This window comes from Prosopis cineraria, unplaced genomic scaffold (genome assembly GCF_029017545.1).
Source record: "Prosopis cineraria cultivar Desert tree isolate PC_DT_omini unplaced genomic scaffold, ASM2901754v1 PC4, whole genome shotgun sequence".
Classification (NCBI taxonomy): Eukaryota; Viridiplantae; Streptophyta; class Magnoliopsida; order Fabales; family Fabaceae; genus Prosopis; species Prosopis cineraria.
The window spans coordinates 12,907,994-12,932,687 of record NW_026555335.1 but is presented as its reverse complement, the minus strand read 5'-3'; the positions used below and the strand labels follow the sequence as shown (position 1 = coordinate 12,932,687).

Sequence of the window (24,694 nt, the reverse complement as noted above, 5' to 3'; positions counted from 1 at the left end):
TCTAATCGGCTTTGATTGTCTGATTTTAGTGAAAGTTGGCCATTTGGACCATCGACTTTGACTAATCATCCAAGTTTCTTTTGAATTCAAAGAAAGAATTTGAAATTTAAAATTTACTTTAGATCCAAAGAAAGGATTTTAGTATTATAATTTAAAATTTTTTATATCATCCATACAAAGAATTTAGAATCTATGAATTCCAAATGTAAGATTTTAATATGAGATTTCAAATTTAAATTTTTAATTTAAATCCAATCCATTCCAACGCAACCTTAAGTATTATCAACAGGTTTATATTATGGTTACGATAGTCAATTACTTTTACATTATCATTCAACCTAATTTTAATTTTTATGATCCTTTATAATCTTATTATTTTTTCTCCAGGTCCTCAGCAATAATTTTCCCTATGAATAATTATAGGGAGCAAATTATAGTATAATTTTTATATAAGTATTAAAACTATTTTAATGAATAATTTTTTAATAATTTATATGTGGGTGTCGTATTTATATCTAATTTTATCCCTTATTCTAAGTCATTGATAATATCATCCTATAATTTCTTTTGTTCTGTTACATTAGCAAACAGAATTATTTTTTTTCTTGGCCTTTTGTTTAACAAAAGTTTGTTAAAAGTTGTTGAAATTTTTTATATCAGAAGTATTTACTTAATGAAAAGATAAAATATTTTATTTTTATATATCTACTTGATGTTTGGTACTATAGTATCAAATTTAAATATTATCATAGTTCTCCTGCATAATTTAATTTTTTATTATCAAATAAGAATGAGGATCACTTTTTAATAAAAAATCCATCATGTTTTAATGTACATAGATTAAATTTAATGTGTTATATTATGACCACCCAAGACAAAGATTAATAACAATTAGAAACAGAATTGAAAAATAAAATGGAGAAAGTTAATAATTCCTTCTTGTAGCGTGAACACTGGGCTACATCTTACACATGGACCAATTACCCTGGCTCATGGGCTTTACATTGAACTATCACTTTCTTGGCCCATAATTACTAATATTCTAGCATTTCTCTTAAATTTCATTCAACCAAAAAAGAAAAAAGAAAGGAGAATCAATAATTAAACAAAGAATCACATTTAATCATCGCTTGTTTTTCTTTCATCTTCTATACTATCATTTTCTTCTTCATTAATTGTTTTTCTTATATAAATGTTATAAAGTGTATAAAAAAAAAAATGCATTAAGCGTAGGTTTTGACCGGGCGATCTAGAATTGAACTAATGGGAGGCCCACAATGCAAAGCAGCATTATAATAGGGGGTCTAAATCAGTTTTTTAGCATTTTTAACAATAATATACATATATATATATATATACATACATATATATATATATCATATATAAAAATTTTAAGGATTTTTTTGTAACACTGGGGAAGCACCCTGCTTGTCCCCTCTAAATTTGTCTCTAATTTTGGCCTCCTTCTTCATAAAAATAAAAGATACAAATATTTTCAAAATTTAATGCTTAACCCAGCCTTCTTTTATTGTAAATAGTTTCTCTTGCCCCAATATGAAAGAGAGTTTTTTATGAGAGCTTTCTACACAAGCAAGTAAAGAGAGGGAGAGAGAGCAATGGTAATTTTTTTTATTTATTACTTTCTCTGGATGACAATATAAGTTATAATTAACTAATTTATAGTTTACAAACAATGTTAATTGAAACTTTAAATTTTTAAAAATATTAACATATTTTTCATTTATACTTTCATTAAATACCCTATATAAAAGTCTTGATAATAGTAATTAAAATTCTAATGTATGATTTTTTTTTTTAAAGAGTAATAAATAAAGTAAGAGTATAGTTAAAAAATAAGTATAAAAGTTATCAAATATCTTATATTTTGAATTAGACAATGTTTTTAGAAGATGCTTTATATTATGGTTTGGAAAAGTAAATTGTGCTTGGAATTCAAATTTCCAACTATTAATTTAAGTAACAAGAACCCCTACCAATCATGTTAATTTAGTCGGGGAACCGGATTCATGTTGTCGTGGGAGAATATCCCATACATTCATTGCAATTCAAATTTCAAACAACTATTGTTCTTCTCTTCCTTTTTATTATTTAGCCAAATAACGCATAGTATATTACATGGAGTCTAAGTAAATTTTTGATATGAATTTTATTTTAAAACTTTTCCCATGAGAACTTGTAGCCCAACAGATTTAAATGCGGCATCTCAAAATTAATGTGTGATTTTTTTTCTTTCAAAATCGAGATTAATGGTCGAATGTTTTTATCCAAATATTGTGTAAAAAAATAATTATTTTCAAATATTCCCTCCGGTTCTAAAATTTTAAAACTAGTTAGTGAACTTGTTTTTATCCTAAATATTAAACATCAATCTCCTTCCTCATGCCTCTCATTATTATTTTTCCCAAATTAACTATCTCTATATTTATTTAGATTCTTGGATTGTAAAGTTGAATACATCACATTCGGTGTATGACTTATTTGGTTGGGATATTTTAGAAGAATCAAGGTACATTTTTCACAAATAACTTGCCTCATTTTATTTCAAGTAAGACTTAAGGTCTAGTTTGGTTTACTGAAACTAAGCTCCAAGGAAAAAAAAAAAGAAAATGGAAAAGGAATCAATAAATTCCCTTGATTGGTTGGTATAAATTTAATGATGGGAATTAAAATTCAGGAGAAAGGGAAATTAAATTTTCCTAGGAAATTGATTTTGTTGACCAAATAACGGTCTATGATTTCTCAAATTTTAGAAACAACTCCAAGTTTCTTCGAACTTCTTTCTTCATTGGCAGCTATTCTCCATCATGACAGCATCTCACCTTTTTGGTTACTTGCTTCAATCAATGTGACCAGACTCCATTGATTGCTTTGTTTCATATCTGCTTCTCCTGCAACGAAGGTCGAAGATGTCGGTGACGACTGATAAGGAACCTCCACGAAGATCAAAGACGTTGGTGACAAGGAACCTTCTCCAAATCTCCCTTGTAGTAGTCCTCCGTCGGAGAAATTTAATGCATCTTTGATTTGCCCTCCACCTTGATTTATTGCCCGGAGATGCCAATGAGAAGGAAGAAGTGAGAGATGAAATGGATTTTAGGGTGATAATTAATTTTTTTATAGATAATTGATTTTATAAATTGATTTATTAATTTATTTTTTTTATATGGGTGTTATTGTATTTTAATATTCTTGGTTATAAGGATTCCATTTAAAATTTTCAATATATATATATATATATATATATTAAATTATGCTTTTAACTCCAATTTCTTTTTCTTTTTCAATTCATTTTTAATTCCATTTTCAATTCCATTTTTTATATATTATTTTTAAATTTCATGGTGCTAATCAGCTTGTTGCTAGCTGTAATCCATGATCTGATGTGGCATTTATTGTTATGCCATGTAAGATGTAAGATTATGACTGGGTGATGAGTGGGGGTGAGGTATAGATGATATGGGGACAAACTCTTAAAATGATAAAAACATTAGGGATTAGGTTTTAATCGAATTAAAAGTTTAAAGGTTGACTTACATTCAGTTAGAGTTGAAGATTTGAATTTTAATTAAATGAGTTAAAATTTTAAGGATCAAAAGATTAATAATCCTTTTATCTTTGAACTAGGTATTCCAAGCCAGCAATTCTGAGTAACGGGAATAGAAAAAAATTGTAATTAATAGAAATTTTCTTTCCTTTTTTACCCAGAGTTTATATTCTACCAACGTGACCCCATCAATTTGATTCAAATTAGTGGGAGGCCCAATATGTTTATTGGTTATTGCCATCAAAGGCATGTGACTGGTCTCGCTTCGATCTAATATGGGGGATAAAGTATAATAGTGTTCGTCATTTTAATGTGATACGAGCCATCCAAATTTAATATGGATAATTTAAATTTAAAATTTAAAATTTGTAATTTTATTTATCAAGATAAAAATTTAATATTCAGTTTCATTATTAATGACTATGAGCACAGTACATATTTAATGGGGATAGTTTTAATTTATATTAGAATTTCTTATAATTTTTTAAAAAAATATAACTTTAAGTCTCTACATTTTACACGAATTTATAAGTTTTTATATTTTTTTTAGTGTTATAAGTTTCTACCTGTTTTAGTATTTATTTTTGATCTCTCCCTGAGCGGTATTTGTAAGGAATTAGAATACCAAAAAAAATGTTAGGGATTTAGAACATAAAAAAAAAATACAGAAACCTATAACAAAATTCAAATAAAGTACATGAATATAAAGTTATATTTTTTAAATTTTTATAAATTAACCATTTTCGAGACACTGTTCAAATAAGTTGTGGATACTTAATTTATAAAAACTTTTAAAATTAAATTTGGACTGTCCGAATTAATGATAAAGTATATGAATATAATTTTTTTTTATATTTTTTTTTAAAAAATATACAAGATAAATTTAACATGTCAAGAGCACCCCCACGACGTAGGCCGTGTGAGGGGAGGCTAAGCACTTCCTCATACCACAAAAGCACCATCCAAACTCACAACGATTGGCTAATGCCAAGAAGGAAATCGTCATTCAAGAATTCGCTTTTCTATATTTTTATGTGTTTTCAGTATGGGTCAGTCACTGAAGCATTATTTTGCCTTCCAGCGCTTCAGATTTTTGGCTTTATTAGCTAGCAGAGCTCAGCTCTCTGGTTCGCTTCATAGTTATGGCTCGTTTACAGTACCACATGCCAGTGGCGGCAATGTTGCTGGTTCAGTTCATTTACGCTGGCCTCTCCCTCAGCACCAGAGTCGCTCTATTACAGGGCTTGAGTCCTCCAGTTTTTGTCCTCTATCGACAAGCTATAGCCACTACTGTTCTCGCACCCGCTGCCTATTTCTCAAGGTCTCAAGGTCTCTCTCTCTCTCTCTCTATATATATATCACACATACACATATATACATATACATACACAACTTCTTTGTCTTCCTGTGTCTTTTCTCCTTAATTGCCTCTCACACAAATATTTGTTTCTTGATGTTCTTCTTTTTGCAGAAGAAAATCTGCCTCGTGTTCCTTGACACTAAGGAGTTTCACCTTGTTATTCTTGTCCTCGTTTATGGGTTTGTTAGTTTCACCTTGAGTTTTGCCAACTTTCAGATTAAAGGGTTTTAAGCTTTATAATTAGATATGCAAATCGATCACTTCTTCTTCTTCTTTTTTGTTTTTTGCCTTCTTATCTGCCCGCAGCGTTACGTTGAACCAGAATGCTTATTTCGAGGGTCTGCATCGGGCGTCGTCCGCAATTGCAACTGCTATGGGAAATCTTGTTCCAGCCATTACATTTATAATTGCAGTTTTTGCAGGGTAACTAATTAAATTGGCCAAAACCCATATTCAGATTACAGTTTCTGAATATAGACAAATTAAACCTAATATGTCTGCAGACATTTTTATGACCTTATGTTTGTCAATTAATGTGTTGTTGCATTGTTTTAGAATGAGAGAGTGAATCTTCGGAGCTCGAGAAGTGTAGCAAAGATCGCAGGGACGTTGATGTGCGTGAGTGGAGCTGTGTCCATAGCACTGCTGAAAGGTCCAAAGCTATTAAAACTCATATCTGCTGCTGCTTCCAGAACCAGTCATGGAGTCCGGAGATGATCAGAACTGGTTGCTGGGTTGGATATCTCTGGTTGCAAGCTGTTTTCTATGGGCAATTTGGCTGATTTTGCAGGTACTTAATTGTCTCAAACATCTCTTCACCAAACTGCAAATATTCTATTCAACAAGCATGGCATGCCGCTCACTTGACTAGTTTGGTCGAGCAATTGAGAACCGGGATTTCACCAAACCAACCCAGCCGATTTAGCCCGGTTACCACGAGATTAACTGGTGTAATCCGGTGGGTTGGACGGATCAACTAGTTGCATATATATATATATAGATATATATCTCTCTCTCTCTCTCTCTCTCTCTTCTTGAGCCTAAAAATGACGTCGTTTTGACCCATCCCGGTTAACTAAATTAGTCAGAGTAAATCCAGTTAACCGAGGATTAACACAATATAAGCCCATGGGCAGTAATGAATCCAGGAATCAATGTATGGAGGGGCAAAATTGAAAATATAACATGTAGAAAGGGGTCAGAATTTTTTTAAAATGCTTTCTAAAAATAAAAATTCTAATCTTTTTGCAAAGAGTTGATTGGGGCCCCCCCTCACCCTCTAGAGTCGTCCCTGGTTAGACAGGTAAATTAAATTGTATATATATTTTGAGTTAAAAGAGTATTTCTTTAACTATTTTTTTAAGAGTGTTCAGTATTCAAATTCATTTGTGATATAGATTTTTTTTTAACATTTAAAAAATAGTGAATTGAACACCTACCATTAAAAGTTAGTTCACTTAAAAAATTATAAAAAATTATAGAGAATAATTTAAAAATTTAAATGAGTGCTTTATTAAAAATTAATATAAATTAAGCCACCTGAATTACAAATATATACAACAGAGAATCTTATTCTTATCCATGTAAAGAATTAATCAAAATACATTTTTTACTAACCACTTTGACTGGTACAGGTGATTATCAAATCACTGTTTTGGGCAACAATGATGGAAAAATATTAAAAATATATTTATGTGAATTCGACTTATTAAAATATTATATAATTTAAATATTATTATTTATAAGTTTTTTTTTTTATTAACCGCTTAACTAGTTTATTCGAGACTTATTAGTGAATGTATATTTTTCACACTAGCAGAATTGTAAATTAAAATATTAGAGATAATTATTAAAGTCCTTCCTCCAAAAGGATAAATTCTTTTTCAAAAATTTACCACCCAACTAGTATATTCAAAATTTATAAGTAAATGTGTTTTTTACACCAACAAGCTTTTGAGTTTGAGCTTATGTGAATGCAAAAAAACTCTTTTGAAAGAGCTACACTTGTTGGCCTCATAATACTTGAATGTGATCCAATTAGATAGCCATATCAAAAACAAGTAAATGTGTTTTTTTTACATAATAATTTACAGTCTTCCTCCCTATAGATTTATAGCTATGTTTCAAAAATTTTAATTAGAGTAAAAACTGCGTTCATTTGTAAATTACATATATTCCAGTGAAGTTGTAGTTTTGGTAAATTAGTAAATAACATTTGATTGTTTTACATGGGTAAAAAAAAAAATTTGATTATGGAATACTTATTAATAATTTTAGGAATTTTTTTTCTGTAATTTTTTAATATCTTTTTTATAATTTTTTAATCAACTAACCGTTAAAGTTAATTTTTTTGATAGTAAGATACTCGGGTGTTTTGTTCACTTAGTCAAAGGAGTTAATTAATTAATATATCCTACAATATTGACTAGAGTTCTAGGATGTATAGTCACATAAATAAAAATATCAAAGGCATTCTTGAGATGCTCGTGAAGCTGTTGAAAGAAAAGAAAAGAAAAATAAATTTCTTAACTTACCTCAAAAATAAGATTGCACGCACACACGCTCCAAACTTAGTCATCTAGATGCAAAATTATGAGGTCTCAACCCTCTTCCTCGTTGACCCCTACTGCTACCACAGCACCACCCTAATCACCCAAAAACACACAAAAAGCAAATAGAGATGGTGAAGAAGAATGTTTTAAGAAAAAAGTGAAATTGAAACTGAAAATGAAGTGTGATTGTAGATGGCTTCTAGAAGTAGAACTAACCATTATTAGCTTGGCGGGGTTTGTGGGATATATGAGCCATAAGAAGAAGAAACGCACTTGGTTAAAGGATAGAACACTGAGCAATTAGTGAGGTGGCGACGAGCTATGTACCATCAACAAAAAACCAAACCTAACTGCCAAACTTACATGTCCGTTCATTCATCAGTACCATCGAACCACCATCACTCAGTCTCATATACACTTTTACACGATAAGTTTAAAACGCACCTCAGAAGAAGAAAAATATCAAGGGAATTCACCCAACTCTCTACCGTCAGTAAAAACGCCATTTGCGAGTGACGGTGTTCGATGATCAAGGCTCATCTCAGCTTTTAAAATCCATTAGCTAGGACATATGATCAAAAAGCAACACGCCTTCTATAATATTTTAGTTAAGATTGTTCATATTACAAATTTTAATTTTGAAAATAGAGTATTGAGAGACGCGAAGATATATGTATTGGGAAAAAGCTCTCTTTCCTTACACAAGAATAGAAGCATTGAAAAAATATCCTGGCTAGTTAGCCAATCAGATAACACCGGTTAACATAAGGCACTTGTGATCGGTGGCTATGTAAAAATTTGAAATTTAATTTAATGTTCCCATGAAAAGTTGTCAAAAATAATTGATTAAAATATTTCCAATTCCAAAATAAAAAGAAAATTGAATCCCGTCCACCAATCGAAACAGAACGCATCTACAATATTTGTAGTATATAGTTGATTGATTGATTGATATGTTCCCCATAAGTCTGATTAAATTATATATATACAGAGTTTTGTGATTCTGGGTTCATCTCTTTCGTCAGGTTCCAACCACTGCGAGCCACCCAGATCACCTATCTTCGTCAGCTTGGCTGTGTTTCATGGCAACACTACAATCAACAGCAGTCACTCTGGTCATGGAACGAGACCCGCAAACATGGAAGCTCCATTCTGTACTTGAACTGTGTTGCTGTCTATACTCAGTACGTCCATAATTTTCTACACTCAATCGAGTAGCATAAAAGTATCCCTAAATAGTTCATATATTTATATAATATCCAAATGGAATATCATATACATGTGTTAGCAGGGAGTGATGGGATCTGCAGTAACGTTCTTTTTGCAAGCATGGTGCATTTCACGCAGAGGTCCTCTCTTTTCAGCAATGTTCAATCCCCTGTGCACAGTAATTGTGACAGTATTTGCTGCGTTATTTCTTCTTCACGAAGAGATCTACACTGGAAGGTAGTAATGTGTGCATATATATCGCTAATAGATAATCTTTTTGAGGATGATGAGTAGTGCCTATGGCAAGCTAATATGTAGAATATTAATGGTTGTTTTTCGGTTCATTTTGGTTAGCTTGATAGGAGCTGCAGGAGTGATAAGGGTTTTGTATGTTTGTGCTGTGGGGTAAAGCTGGAGAAGTTGACGATGAGACGAGAGATCTGCAGGAGAAGGATCCGACATTAACGAAAGTGGTGGAACAGTGCACGATACGATCAATATATTGGAAGATGATTTATTGTTTGACAAAACACGTGTCAAATTGATTTCAAGGAACAGCTCCTCTCTGCTAAAAAATAATGATGCTGAACCACATTTTTAGGACAAAGCTGTTTTTTCAGTGCGTTAATAATGATCCATCTTCATGTTTTTATTTTTGGAGTTCTGGGTATAAAAAGCTGGATTAAGCTAAACTTAGCACAATTTCTTCCAATCAACTGAATTTGAAGGCCGTGGATTTGTTATGAAACAATAATCAATACACACATATAAGTCAACCTACCTGATTACTATTAATTATATTATTCCACTGTAACAGTTTGGACAAAAAACGACAAGTGTTGTTTTAGCCCATATTTAATAGTTAATAATCTTCGTATATAAAACCACCATATAAAATCCTACCATCATATGTACGGACAAATATGTGACGGTTTAAAAACCCCGTCATATAAAACAACTAAAAAATAATTGTCATATTTGAGGGGTCAAATTAATATGATGGTTTATTCGCTATTAACCGTCATATATGGCCATAAACATGACAGTTATGTGCTTTGTGCGTGTTGTTTAAATAGGGGTTGTTATTGTAACACCCAAGATGTTAAACTTAGGAATTAAATAAACTCATAGTGAAAATGTAAACTTTATATCGTAAATTGTGGATCATAAATTTCTTTTTAAAAATAATTAGTAAAATATGACTTTAATTTAATTTAAATATATTAAAAATATAAATCATCATTAAAGTTAAACCCATATACATTGATAAATTATCATATACAAGATGTAAAAATTTTAAATAGAAAACTTATTTTTGGTATTTTTATTTTTTTTTTAATGTTAGTTTTTTTGCATTTTAAGTTTTTTTTTGAACCAAGTCCTATAAATTTTATAAACTGAATCTTCATAATATATACTTAATTCACTCAACTAAAAAAATTGATGAGCTTAACAAGTTTAACCAAACTTAAATTTAGTCCGAGTTTATGAATTATTGATACGATTTTGTAAGTTAGAAATGTAAAAATGATAAACTCATGAGTTTAACCGAGTTTGTATGTAATTTAAATTTATGAGTGAGTTGACAAGATTTTATAAGTTAAAAACGTAAAATATTAAACTAGTAAAGTCAACTTGAGAATTTGACAACTATAATAATAGCTACGGTAATAAAAAGATTTTAATCCTCTGAATTTTGCTATCCAAAGTTTGGTTAAGTTAGGAGTATCACCATTGCTTACATCATACCACAAAATTTTGCCACGTAATAAGTAAAACGTTTTGTTTGAGAGAGCCTGGTTTATTTTCACTATCGTCCTTGTGGAAAACCAAACATGACGGTGATATATGGTATTGTAATATAAGGTGATAGCACCGCAAATTTCTTGGGACCGAACCCATAACAAACAGTGACTTCCAGGCAATTAAATTTATTTATTTGATGATGATGGGAAAACATAGATTTCTACAAAAGATTTGCATATGATGATCTTTATAATTGGTCGCTGCCTTCCCGCTGTTCGATAGTTTAATCATTATCCATTCTAATATAATTATGTAAACAAAAAGATTTACTTGTTACATGGCAGAATTTTGTGGCTTGACGTATGTAACAGTTGTGATGCTCCCAACTTCACCAAACTTGAGATAGCAAAATTGGAAGGATTAAAATCTGTAATAAAACAACCAAAACAGAACTTTCAGCAACTAAAACAGGACAGTTTTTTCAACATTTTTAAATTATCGGTTAATATATAAACAAGGATAGAAATCATCAACATATAATTCACTAAACCAAAGTAATCAACTAATCACCATCAAGACCAAAGTAAAGTAATCTGCTAATCAACATAAAAACCAAAAAGTAAACAAAATTGTGCAAATAATTACAAAACCCTTTTTTACTCTTGGCAAAACAAATGCCAAAATCTCAACAAAGCAGGTTTTTTAGAGCAAGATTTTCGAGTAACTTATGGTAACTAAAATCAACTCTAATTATCATAACTTTAGCATATTAGTACTTTTAAATATGTTGTTTTCAAAAGTAAAATAACTCAGACAGAATTTATATGTAATTCCCCCTGCAATCACTGAAATTGTGAGCCTAATCCAAGGCTGCAACTCTGTAATTCTTTGGGTTTCCAGAACTTATACAGATTGTGAGGAGGCCATAAACCTTATCACCAGACAAGATCTTGAACAACATCCTTATCGAAACATAATTAATTATGCTAGATATCTATTGTACAGTAATTGCTTTGTTACCTTAGATTTTATTTTTAGAAGGGCAATTTGTGATGATGAGATGTTTAAGACAATATTAATTAAGTACCTGCAAAATCAGCCAAATTGACCATGAACAACATCTCCCCAACACAGAGAGACACCCAGCAAACCAGTTCTGATCACCTCCGGACTCCATCACTGCTTTGGACCTTTAAACAATGCCATGGACACAGCTCTGCTCACACACATCAATGTCCCTGCTATGTTCGCCACGCTTCTTGAGCTCTGAATATTCACGCTCTCCATTCTAAAATAATGCAACAGAATAATTGACAACATAAGATCATAAAATTGTTTGCAAACATATATTAGGTTTGATTTGTTTATATTCAGAAACTTTAAATCCAAAGATGGGTTTCTTGTCTGATTCATAAGCACCAGAGTCGAGTAGAGTTGAGTTTTAGCTTGTAGCACTTTAATCAGTTACCCTGCAAAAACTGCAATTATAAATGTAACGGCTGGAACAAGATTTCCCATAGCACTTGCAATTGAGGACGACGCCAAATTTATACCCCACGAAATAAGCATTCTGGTTCATCGTAACGCTGCGGCAGAATAATAAGGAAAAGAAGGGGGGGGGATAAGAAGTGATTTGCATTATCTTAAAAGCTTAAAACGTTTGAATGGCAAAATTCAAGGTGCTGAAACTAACAAACCCCATAAACGAGGACAAGAATAACAAGGTGAAACTCCTTAAAGTCAACGAACAGTAGCCAGATTTTCTCCTGCAAAAGTAAGAACAACAAGCAGAACACGAACATTAGTGTGTGAAGGGATTAAGACAAAGACATGAAGAAGTTGTGTGTGTGTGTTGTAGACCTTGAGAAATAGGCAAACGGGTGCTATAACAGTAGTGGCTATAGCTTGTCGATAGAAAACAAAAGCTCCAGGACTCAAGCCCTGTAGAAAAGCAACTCTGGCGCAGAGTGAAACGTCTGCGTAAATGAAATGAAGCAGAAATATAGCCACTATTGGCAATTAGTATTGTAATTGTGCTATACCATCAAACGAACCAGAAAGCTCTGCTAGCTATAGTAAAGCCAAAAATGCCAAGTGCTGGAAGTCTAATAATGCTTCTGTTTATGGTAAGAAGGTGGTTTCCCACATGCCTTTGATGTGCAAAACTCCACTAAATACGGCTGGTGTAAAATAAATCATTCTCATCTCTAATTTTGATTCAATTAAAATTCAGTCCCTAAGCTGTAACTCAAACTCATTTAAAATGCTTATAATGCAATTAAATTTATATATCTAATGAATCTAAAGCCAATGGCGCTGAACTTTGTTTATTTGGATCACATTCACACAAGCAGCCACATTTTGAGAGCAAATGTGAGGCATAGCCTTGGTTTTATCCGATCCGGTGACATTCCCATTAGATTAAAATGATGCTAATAAAAAGTATTAAAAATCCATTGAGAATGTAGATTCATGAAACATGAGTATGCCTTTTTAACTACTATAGATTCAAAATCAATGTTGATTCATATTGCAACATAAGTATGTGATCTGAAATAGGAAAGAAGGGAGGGGGAGGGGGAGGGGAGAGAAGGTAGAAGGGAGGAGGAAAAGAAACTACACAATTCTCATTCAAATGCCAAAACTGTTTACCAAAGGGAATCTTACTTCATTTATAGATCTCTAAAATTAACAAAATAATAAATCTACCTAAAATTAATAGAATATGATAAGATATCCAGCTAGTTTAGATATCATAATTTATTTAGTAATGCTTAAAAGATAATAAAGATAATCTAGATTAATCTAGATATCTTATTTTATTCCAAATAAATAAAATCTAAATGCTAAATTAAATAAAGTAAATCTTAGATGCTAAATCAAATCTTATAAAATAAATCATCAATCGAATTAAATACAATTTCCATCATTCCACCCCTCAATTGGAAGAACTCTCTACCAAAGAGGTAAATAGTTAGTAGTTGTTGAACAAAGCTAAGTAGATGTCATGGAACTCCTCTATAGTGATCCATGTGGCGTCTAAATCAGAATGACCTTCCAATGATTAAGGTATCATTGGATAGTACCTATTTGAGTTACAATCATTGTTCATCCATGATAGCATCAATGGTGTCAATAAGCGACGTAACAACAGATAATGATGGAATTGAGGCATGGTGGGGCTGTGTACCTATAGAGTTATTAGAGAGAAAATAGGATGGCTTAAAAGTAACATAGTAAGGAACAAGATCCTTAATATTAAATACTAAATTAATAGACATTTTTGAAGGTAAATCTAATAAATAGCATTAGGCTCTAGTTTTTTAGCAATGCAAAAAGGGCCAAAAGCACGAGCATGTAACTTCTTAAGTAAATTTCTTAGGAAGCACTCTAGACGTATGCAAGCCATAACATAGTCTCTGACATTAAATTCTTAAGAATGGTGGTGTGTGTTGGTAGCTAATTTATGTGCATCATTACTCATTGCTAACTTATGGCTAATCTCAACATGAAGGTTATGAAGGCGATAGGCAAAAGCTTCGACTGATTTAGATGTATGGGTCATAAAAGGGATAGGTGAGAGATCAATAGGCTGTTTAGGGTTGTACCCTTAAACAATTTGAAATGGACTCTTACTAGTAGATCGATTGATCGAATTATTATAAGCAAACTCTACGACTACAAATACCAAATCCCAATTTCTAGATTTATCAACAACAAGACTCTTGAGTAGGTCACCTAAACTATGATTAGTGACTTCAGTTTGACTATCAATTTAAGGAAGAAATGCAGAGGATAACTTTAATTGGGCATCAAAGAGCTTCTAAAGGGTCTTCCAGAAATAATTAACAAATTTGACATCCCTATTTGAAATAATAGAAACGGGTAACCCGTGAAGATGAACAATCTCCTGGAAAAACAACTTAGCAAGATGGGAGGCATCGGTGGTCTTGCTACATAGTACAAAGTAAGCCATTTTTTAAAATCAATCGATGATGACTAGAATTAAATCTTGCCCCCGGATTGTCTTAGGAAAACCTCATCCAAAATCCATACTAATATCCTTCCAGGGTGCCTTAAGAATTGGTAAGGATGTATATATATCACCTTGTATTTCTTTTTTTTTCCTTAGTAAAATGGCATGTGTAACATTAAGCTAGGATCTTAGCAACGTCTCACTTGAAGGAGGGCCAGTAAAACCTATCCTCTACTAAGGTTATGGTTTTTTAGATACTAAAATGTCCAACTAACCCTTCAGCATGGAATTTCCATATGAGAAACTCATGCATCGAAGTGCGAGGATACTCAATCTAAAGCTTCTAAAATAGGTACTCATTGAGGACCAAGAAGTTTGTATGTTCATAATGATAACCATCATAAAATTTTTGATATATAAGTCCAACATCAATGCAAGAGGTGTAATCATCCTTCAATGTCTCAAATCCTACAACACTAACGTTTAATGTGTTTAGAATGTGAATTCTCCTATTTTACATCAATTGGTACTAGAGCCTGGATCCTCCTCCCTTTCCAATGTGTGAAATCCATTCTCAACATGTGTTGCACACACCTATCACTCCTAATTTGTCCAAATTGTATTATTAGTGTTTTCTAGCCCTGTTCATGTCGTTTTGTCATCCCAAATCTTTTCAAAGCTGCAAATCATCTTGCAAGGCCTTAGGGTAAATATTATTATTTATTGATTTTCTTAAGTCACGTTGGTAAGACCCAATTAACCTTATATTTATTTCTACAACTTTTAACATTTTTGGAGGTTTGATCTAAATATTTTATTTATTTTGAGCATTTTTTATTTGTCTATTTTGTAGTCTCAATTTTATTTAGCTCAAAAAAATAAAAGAGTAAAAAAAAGCAAAAAAAAAAGACGTTACATATGTGTGCAATTTCTTTTTTCTTATTTATTTTTTTATTTAGTTAATTTATATTTTAATTACTCTTTATTGATTTATGCCTACTCCAAATTCTAGGATCACACATATTTCTCACACACATTTAGCCTTATACCCCGGCCAAATTTTACCCTTGGTTAATTGAAGTTTATATTGGTTTTTCTAAAGGGTTTTTAAACCTTCTGAGATCACAATGAAGATTTTACTCAAGTAATTATTTATTTAATAAGTGTGATTCTTAAGGAACTTTTAAGTTCTCGTAGGATTAAACTTATTAAATAAGGTCTTTATCTTTTTAATAAGGGCAACTTGGGGGCCTTTATCTTTTAGGATAGAACTACCTTAAACTTACACGTTAGTATACTCTTACTCTTGCATGACCATTCATGACTTTTATGACAATCAATCCTTCCTTGAACAATATCTTAATTCCATCAAACCCTGACTTGACTTTCTCTAACCCCAAATGGACTTAGACAAATACACCCATCAACTTTCCATTGAGGACCTTACCAAGACCTTTATCGACTTTACTAAAAGACTTGATGGCATAAATTGAACTCTTATAGCATTTCAGCATGACTCTAAACCCCAAAATCAGGAATTATGGGATGCTTTCAGGAACTAAAAAGATAAATGACTGGAAAGTGTGTAGAAGGGTTAATGAAAAGCCCTAATAATAGGGTTAGACACATATTAGGCATATCGATACAAGGCCAAAGTTATGATCACTTATCAATCTTTTACAGGTCTTCACAACCTTAATACTAGACCACTTCACCTTGTGACTAATCCCCAGCCCTTTGAGGAAGAAGAATTGCCTTGAGATGAACAAGGTGAGGTGGTTTAGTATTAGAGTTGCCAAGACCTATGAAAGATTGATTAGTGATTGTAACTGAGGGCTTTGTATTGATATTCATAGTGTTTGTCTAACCTTTATCATTAGGGTTGTCTATTAATCCTTCTACACACTTTTCAATCATTTGCCTATTCAGTTTTTGAAAGGCATCTTATAATTCCTAATTTTTGAACCATAAGAATTCGGTCCATGCCATTAAGTCTTTTAGCAAAGTTAGCAAAGGTCTTCAATGAAAAGTTGATAGGTGTGTTTGTCTATGTCCATTTGGGATTTAAGGAAGTCAAGTTGGGGTTTGATGGACTTAAGCTCTTGTTCAAGGAAGGATTGATTGTGGTGAAGGTCACGAATAGTCATGCATGAGTAATTAAAGTGTAAGTTTAGGGTGGTTTATCTTAAAGGATAAAGGACCTTAGGTTGCCCTTATTAAAAGATAAAGACTTTATTTACCAAATCTAATCCTACAAGAACTTAAAAAGCTCCTTAAGAATAACAATTACTAAATAAGTAACAACATGAGTGAAGTCTTCACTGTGATCTTAAAGGATTTAAAAACCTTTTAGGAAAACCGTTACAAACTTTGAATAGCCTAGGGTAAAAGTTGGCTTGGGTACAAGGACTAATGTGTGTGAGGAACATGTGTGATCCTAGAATGCAGAGTAGGCATAAATCAATAATGAGTAATGAATTTTTTTTTCTCTTTTTTTTTTCCTTTTTCCTTTTTTTTTTTTTTTGCAAAATAGACAAATAGAAAATGATCAAAATAAATAAAATATTCAAATTAAACTTGCAAAAATGCTAAAAGTCACAATAAATAAATAAAGGATCAATTGGGCCTTGCCAACACAACTTAAAAAAGCTAATAAATAAGAATATTTACCCTAATGGCCTCGCGAGATGATTTGCAACTTTGAGAAAATCCAGGATGACAAAACGGTAGGAAAGGGGCTAGAAAACACCAATAACATAGTTTGGATGAATTTGGAGTGACATGTGTGTGCAACACGTGTTGAGAGTGGATTTCACACACAGGAAAAGGAAGTAAAACCTGATTCTGATACCAAATGATGTGAAATAGGAAAGATGAGAGGGGAAGAGAGAAGGAAGAAGGAATAGAAAAATGTATAATTCTTATTCAAATGTCAAAATTGTTTAGAAAGAGAACCCTAACTCTATTTATAGAGCTCTAAAATTAACAAAATAATAATGCAAATTTACCTAAAATCAATAGAATATGATAAAATATCTAACTAGTGTATATATCATATTTTATTTGATAATACCTAAAAGATAATCTAGATTTATCTAGATATCTTATTTTATTCTAAACAAATAAAATCTATATGGTAAATCAAATAAACTAAACCCTAGATGCTAAATCAAATCTTATAAAATAAACCTAAAATCGAATTAAGTATGATTTTCATTAGTATTCCTTTTTATTAAACAAATTATACTACTTCAAGACACCACTTCATGTTGTTTATAGGAAAAATTGGGGGAGAAGGACCACGTAGCCCAAATAATTTAGCCAAAGTCCCAAGGTCTAATTTAAATATTTCAACCATAGTCCTTCAATGACAATATTTTCAAAGGCAAAAGCACAAAAATGTCCTTTAAGTGACCTACATAAAAATGGTGAACATTTTCTAGTGTTTACTTTTTTTATGTAAATCACTTAAAGGGTATTTTTATCTTGTTGCTTTTGAAAATACTGTCACTGAAGGATCATGAACAGTTGAAATGGTTAAATAAGACCTTGAGGCTTTGTTCAATTAATTGTGCCTCATGCTTGAACAATATGAAATGGTGCCTCTCTTGAAGTAATAGAATTTGTTTAATAAAAACGCATAACCTCATGTTTCATGAATTAATTAATTAAATAATATGTGTTTGATTTTCAGTTTATATTTAATAAAAGTACATTTAAAAAATTCAGCTCTTTATTAAATTTGATAAAAGTACATTATAGATATAGTTTGAATAGGCTTTTAAATATTACCTAAATAGGCCCTAAGACTCTCAAGATCTACAACTCTAGAGAGGACGAAAATCGCTGCTTCTTGTTGTCTTGTGATATTAATCTACATCTACCAAAAAATATGATGGAGTTTTGCTTTTTTGACTACTCCTAATATGAAGAGGAATTTTTTTTTTAACAGTACAGATATGAAAAGCCTTGCTATTTGACTTTTGCTTTCCACGCCAAACTGAATTTTTCGTTCCCAGATTGATACAGCTACATGTTACCCTTGTTGGTGCTTTTTGACTCTTTATTTTTAACCAAAAGGTACTTTTTCATTTAAACTCCTAACCAATATTGGCTTTAAATATTTATTCCTTTGATGGATTTTGAATATTTTATTAGCATAATTTTTCTGTGATCATGCTGTTAGAAAGTCATCGGATATTGTTGGATTAGTTAGAGTAATTAGTGTCACTAACCTAATTGTTAATTATCTTAAAATCTACATAAAGAGCTTCACATTCCATTGGAAGTTAAGGGAATGTTTTATCCCACCCCAAGAGGAAAGTTAGCAAAGTTCTCCACTTCATTATTTCACCTCAAAGTTGGTGTTTGTAAATCACCTTATTGGGTAGAATAATACAAAGTACTCATCATCTTTATTGCTAATATTCTCTCCTTCAATATTCTTAACATATATATACAGGGATGTAGTTAGAAAAATTGATTAGGAAGATAAAGATGACAAAGTATATATAATAATTGAAAGAAAATTAAATCTATATATATCATTAAAATAATATAAATATTTTAACATCTATATTTATATTCAATTTTACATATATATAATAAAAATAAATATATGCCTTCAATATTTTAAGTTTTACTCATCAATTTTTCATGGTATGAGAATAATTAATTATCATATTTATGATAAAATTTTTAATAATTTCCTTCTTAATATAAACTATCATTAAATTAATAAAAATTTCATCTTTCCCATGAGTATTGAATAATTTAAATGCATCCTTGAGATCTAAAGTTCTGTTGAATCTAAAAAAGTTTTATTACTTGCTTACTAAATTTATTATTTAATTTTTTCAATTAATAATTGTAATAAATAAATATATCAACATGGTAATGATGCTCAATTGTCACAAATTCTTTATTTCAATAAGATCTAAGTATATCATAGTAAAAGCTATTGATATAATGAATTTCAACAATTTGGTTGTTATAGAAAAAATATTTTTTTAGAAAAACATATCTTAATTATAACTTTTTAATTTTTGGATAAGTGATTTTATGGTAGATATCAAGCCCATAATATTTAATATATCTTGGGTTTTTTTGTTATAAATACTTGATAAAGTTTGTTAGTAATATTAATATATCAAATGATATCAATGTTTTAAGAACAATTATAATATTATCTTATTAAAAATAAGTAAATCCTTATAATATCAAAATAAATATAGCTTTGGGCTTTCTATACTATTGATATTGATATCAAAATTATCGATTGCTTCCTTTCTCTCTCGGGTTTTGCTCTTGTTTTTGCTTCGTGTCTATTAACTTTGTTTGGGCTTGCCTTCTGTTTTCCGGTATTCTTTTTCATGCTTGTACTTTTTCAGCCCATTTACTTGATTAGGCCTTTTAAATTGTGTTGTTATTTGTTTTAGTAATGAATAAAAACTCGACCTTTCCTGATACTTTGGTGAATTGAATGGGAGTGATTGAGGCTTAGGGGTGTTCGAGCTATTCGGATATTATTATATTGATTGATTAATTGAGGTGTATCAAGTGTCAGCATATTTTAGGTTTATATATGTTCCATTATTAGAACAATTTATTTGATTTAACTGTATTATTAGTTAGTTACAATATCATTGATTGAATTATAAATATATTATGTTTTGTAGGGGTAGTCATGAGTCGAGATGGGACCAAGACACCCCTGTCCCTTATCCTATCTTAAAAAATTATTGAGACTGAATTTTTGTATTATGTCTCATCTCATCCCGAAAGTCATCTTGTCTCACAATAGGAGTTAGGATGAGACCAGGACAAAAATGAGATATCTCGTCATCCTGATAAAACAAAAAATGTGAGAAAAAAGTCTAGATAATAACATTCATTAATTAAAGTTTTAAATTACATAACTTATTAAGTTTAATACCAAAACAAGTACATAAATCACAAAAATTACTGAATTACATCAATCACAACTATAAATGTATAATTTAAAGTTAGGTATACATAAGACATGACACATTATGATAGTAATTATAAGTAATTTCTAGACTATAAGAACAATAACAACAGACAAGCCTGACACAACATCAAGTCATTATTCTTTTTTTTTTCAGTTGAAATATGTTAAGTTAGTGACTTTTCCTAAAATAAAGCAAGAAATACTATATAAACAAAAGTTACTAAATAGGTAAATATAAAAATAAATTATATTAATATAATTAATATATTGTAAAGAAATATATTAACATGTACTGCTTACTCTATATTATTAAAATTATCAATATAAAAAAATTTTAATTTCAAATAGGAATAAAAAGTATTGAAATTATAATTAATATATTTAATGTATATTTTTAAAATAAAAATAATATATATCTATATAATGTTCGAGAAGGGATGGGATGGGACATCTGAAGGGCAATCTTGTGTCTTGTCTCGTCCCGATTATTTTTAAGTTAGGACAAAACCCATCTCGATATGACTAAGACAAAATCAGGTCAATTGAGACGGGTACAAATTAAACACACCTAACATTTTGTTATTGTTTCTGGCTATCTAGTGATTATTATTTCGTGTTAATAGGAAAGATGAAAAAGAAAATAAATAATTAAAAAGCAGTATTTTCTACACCATTTTTCAAAAAGCTAGTGTAGAAAGTGCTTCCCCAATTTTTTTAAGTCTTCTTTAGAATAAATTTATACTTTGGACTTGTAATTGGTGTACAAAGTATTATTTTTACACCAGCTACAAAATTAGTATAAAAAATCAAGACTTCTAACATCCTATGTTTCTACAACAGTTCTGAAATTGATGCAAAAGATTATTTTTAATCAATATAAAAAGTGTTCTTTTATGTGTATCTATGCCCAAAAAAAATAATGGTGCCTGGCTTTTTGACCACATCTAATGTAAGAAGAATGCTTTTGTTTCTTGCTTTGCCACAAAACACACACACACACACACGAAAAGTCTTGCTCTTTCCCTTTTACTTTCTGAGCTAAACTGAAAATAATTCCTTCTCCGAACAACTTCAAATATTAGATTTACTTTTCTTGTGCTTTTTGACTTGAACTCCCAACAATTAGATGCATCAAAGGGCAAATATTAATTTGTAGTATTTCATTGTTACATTTGTACTAACTATCAATTTAGTTTTTAAATTTTAATTTTTATTCAACTCAGTCTCTTTTACATATTTTTTAAATTATCATATAAATTATTTAAGTTTTAAAACACAAATTAACTATTAAATAAATACTTAATGTATGAAATATGATGACCTAACACGTATATATAACTAAATGAAAACAAATTAACCATCAAATTAATTTAACTTTTATCAATATAATTCTTATATTGCATTTTGCTCCTTTAATTTTGAGTAAGTTAGTACATATGAAAAATAATTTCATCATTTTACTCCTTGTATTTATTAATATAAAAATTTGTATAAGCGTATCTCTCACTCATCATAAAGTGTTTTAATAATTTAAATTGGTTGTAAAAAGAAAAAATAATATATATTTTTATAAGAATGAACATTTTATTAATATGTATATTTTTTAAAAAAATTTGTTTATATCTTGAATTGGAGGGAGCATGTCATAACATTTTTTTATGAACAAAGCTAAACAAACCGGTTTTATAAGAGTCAGTCCAAACGCTATTTTACGGGGAAAAGAAAAACAAATTCTCCCTCTCTTCAAACCCAGCCCTCGAAATACCAGAAATGAACGGGTAACTCGGAAGGCACGGTTTGTATTGACAGGTCTAGTTGGCATGATCATATCCTTGTTGGAAAAGTCAGAACTCATGTGTCGCCTCATTGATTGGAGGATGAAACTAATTTCCTGAAATTTATATAATTAGAAGCAACTTTTATTTATTTGCATAGGCCTGTCATATTCAGTACTTGAGATGTGCCCAAGGCAGATTGCAAATCAAATCGCAATCATTGAGCACGATGGGACCATCCATATACATTTTAAGCGCCGGGCCAGTATTTCAGTTTTTAAAAAAATAAATCAAGCTTAAAAAAATTAACTTTTTTAAATCTAAAAATAAAAAGACCAATTCTTTAAAGTCAAAGCTAACCTTTTAAATTTTAATATATTTTTTAAAAAATAATATAAAAATATATATAAAAAAAAAACACTACATCATTTTAACTCAGGACTTACTCTCTAGTCCAAACAGTAAACACGCACATCATTATTTACTTACTTTGAATATTTTTGCATTCATTAAATAACTTGAAATTATAATTTTGTTTATTATTTATTGCAAATAATGAGAATAAAAAGGAAGATATGAAAAGCTTAACATATTTGTCATTGATGAGGATCTATAAGGAGAATGATTAAATCATATTGATGATGATGAAAATCATCAAAACTTAGCTAATGATGCTACCACTGTATAATTGATGTCGAAGTTGATTTTGGGATGTTATTTTTTTTATCAGACTTAAAATTTTTGTTGTGTGAATTGATTTTATTTTTTTTCCTAAACTTAATGTGATGTGTAATAACTTTGTTATGATTTTACATATATTTTTTTTTAAATTTTTAAATTAAAAATTTAAAAAAAATAAATAAGGCTGAAGCCCTGAGAGCCAACCTTTTAGCCCTAAGGGCCAAGGTCGGGCTACTAAAAATAGAGCCCTAAAGTGTAATCAGGTTTAAAAGGGTCAACCTATTTAGGCCTGGCCCTTGAAGGGTTGGCCTTTAAGGTCGGACTAGTCCTAATCGACACATCTAGCATTAGATGAAGCCATAGAGCTGAGAAACGGACACGCTCATGCTCTTATGAATTGAGTTTTATTTAAAAGGCTTAAGGTTAAACTTGTAAGTTTTATTTTAAATTTTTTAAAAAAATTAAACACTATTAATTAATTAAAATATTATAAAAATTTAAAAATAAAATTTTTATAATTTTTTAAAAATTAAACAACACATATTTAAAAATTTATTAATAAAATTTAAATATTGGTTAAAACATAGTTTATTTTTATAAATACATAAATATAATAATTATAAAAAATTTAAAGTGTAATTTCCCTAATCTTTCTTAAAACTCGTGGCTTGACTGTCTTTGTATTAATTTATATGGATGATATTTTAGTGACAGAAAATAACTTTATTTATTTAAAGGATTTCATTCAAAAACTGAATAATCAGTTTTCTTTGAAAGACCTTAGACATCTCCACTATTTTTCTGGGTGTTGAGGTGTTTAGAGATAATATTAGTTTATATATGAATCAAGGAAAATATACAACAGACCTGTTGAAAAGATTTAACATGTCAGACTGTACACTAATTCCTATGCCTATGGTTACAGGTTGAGAAGTATCCATCACTGATGGGGAACCTCTGCTCGTTCTGCCTCTGTATAGGAAAGCCACAGTGCTCCCTAATATTTTACCACCACAAAGCCAAATATAGCTTATTCTGTTAGTAAGCTAAGCTAGTATATGTCCCAACCTACAAACATATCTTATCAGGTAGTAAATTGAATCTTTAAATGTAGTACTATGGCCTTTAGCCCCCTCACAAGCCCACATGTTGGCACTGCATTTGCTAGTGTAAGGGATTGTAGGTCGTGCTGTTACACAAGATGAGACTTATTTTAATATAATTGGAACAATATCAAACTAATTAGGATAGATACAAACTGAACACTTTTATTAAACAAACAATTTCATAAACTCTTTTAAAAATAAATTTGAATCAAGTTATTCCCTTTGAACTTGAATTTCTCTCTTTATATTTTTTTTTGTCTTGTCAGCAACTCAGCGTGTTGTAGAAATTGTCAGAAATTGTTTGTTAAAATTATTAATAGAAAAAATTATGAATAACTCTCATACAGTAAACTTATTTATAATTAAATTTTACAAAATTTTAAAACTAGAGTCAAGTCTCATAAGATTTAAGTGTAATTTATAATTGAAGTATAACAATATTACTCCTATTAATTTGATTTTCATTTATAACTGCAACTTCACAATTTACAAATAAAATTTTATAATTTAAAAATTAAATTTTTTATTTAACACTTTATATAATGTGGAGTCTCTATATATGAAATTAATTATGTCTACTTGAAGTTGAGATGTAAAATTTATAATTCACCATGTAATTATAGCTTAAGGAAACATAATTAATTTTATAAAGACTTTATATTATATCAAATGTTAAATAAGAAATTTGACTCGTAAATTATGAAGTTTTTACTTGTAAATTGTGAATTTTGGTTGTGAAGTATAAAAGCCAAA

The 24,694-nt window shown here is 30.1% G+C and overlaps 1 pseudogene; it reads left to right on the top strand.

Moving 5' to 3' along the window:
* Positions 1–4,641: 4,641 nt before the first annotated feature.
* Positions 4,642–9,231, top strand: LOC129308847 (WAT1-related protein At4g30420-like; annotated as a pseudogene).
* Positions 9,232–24,694: the final 15,463 nt, after the last annotated feature.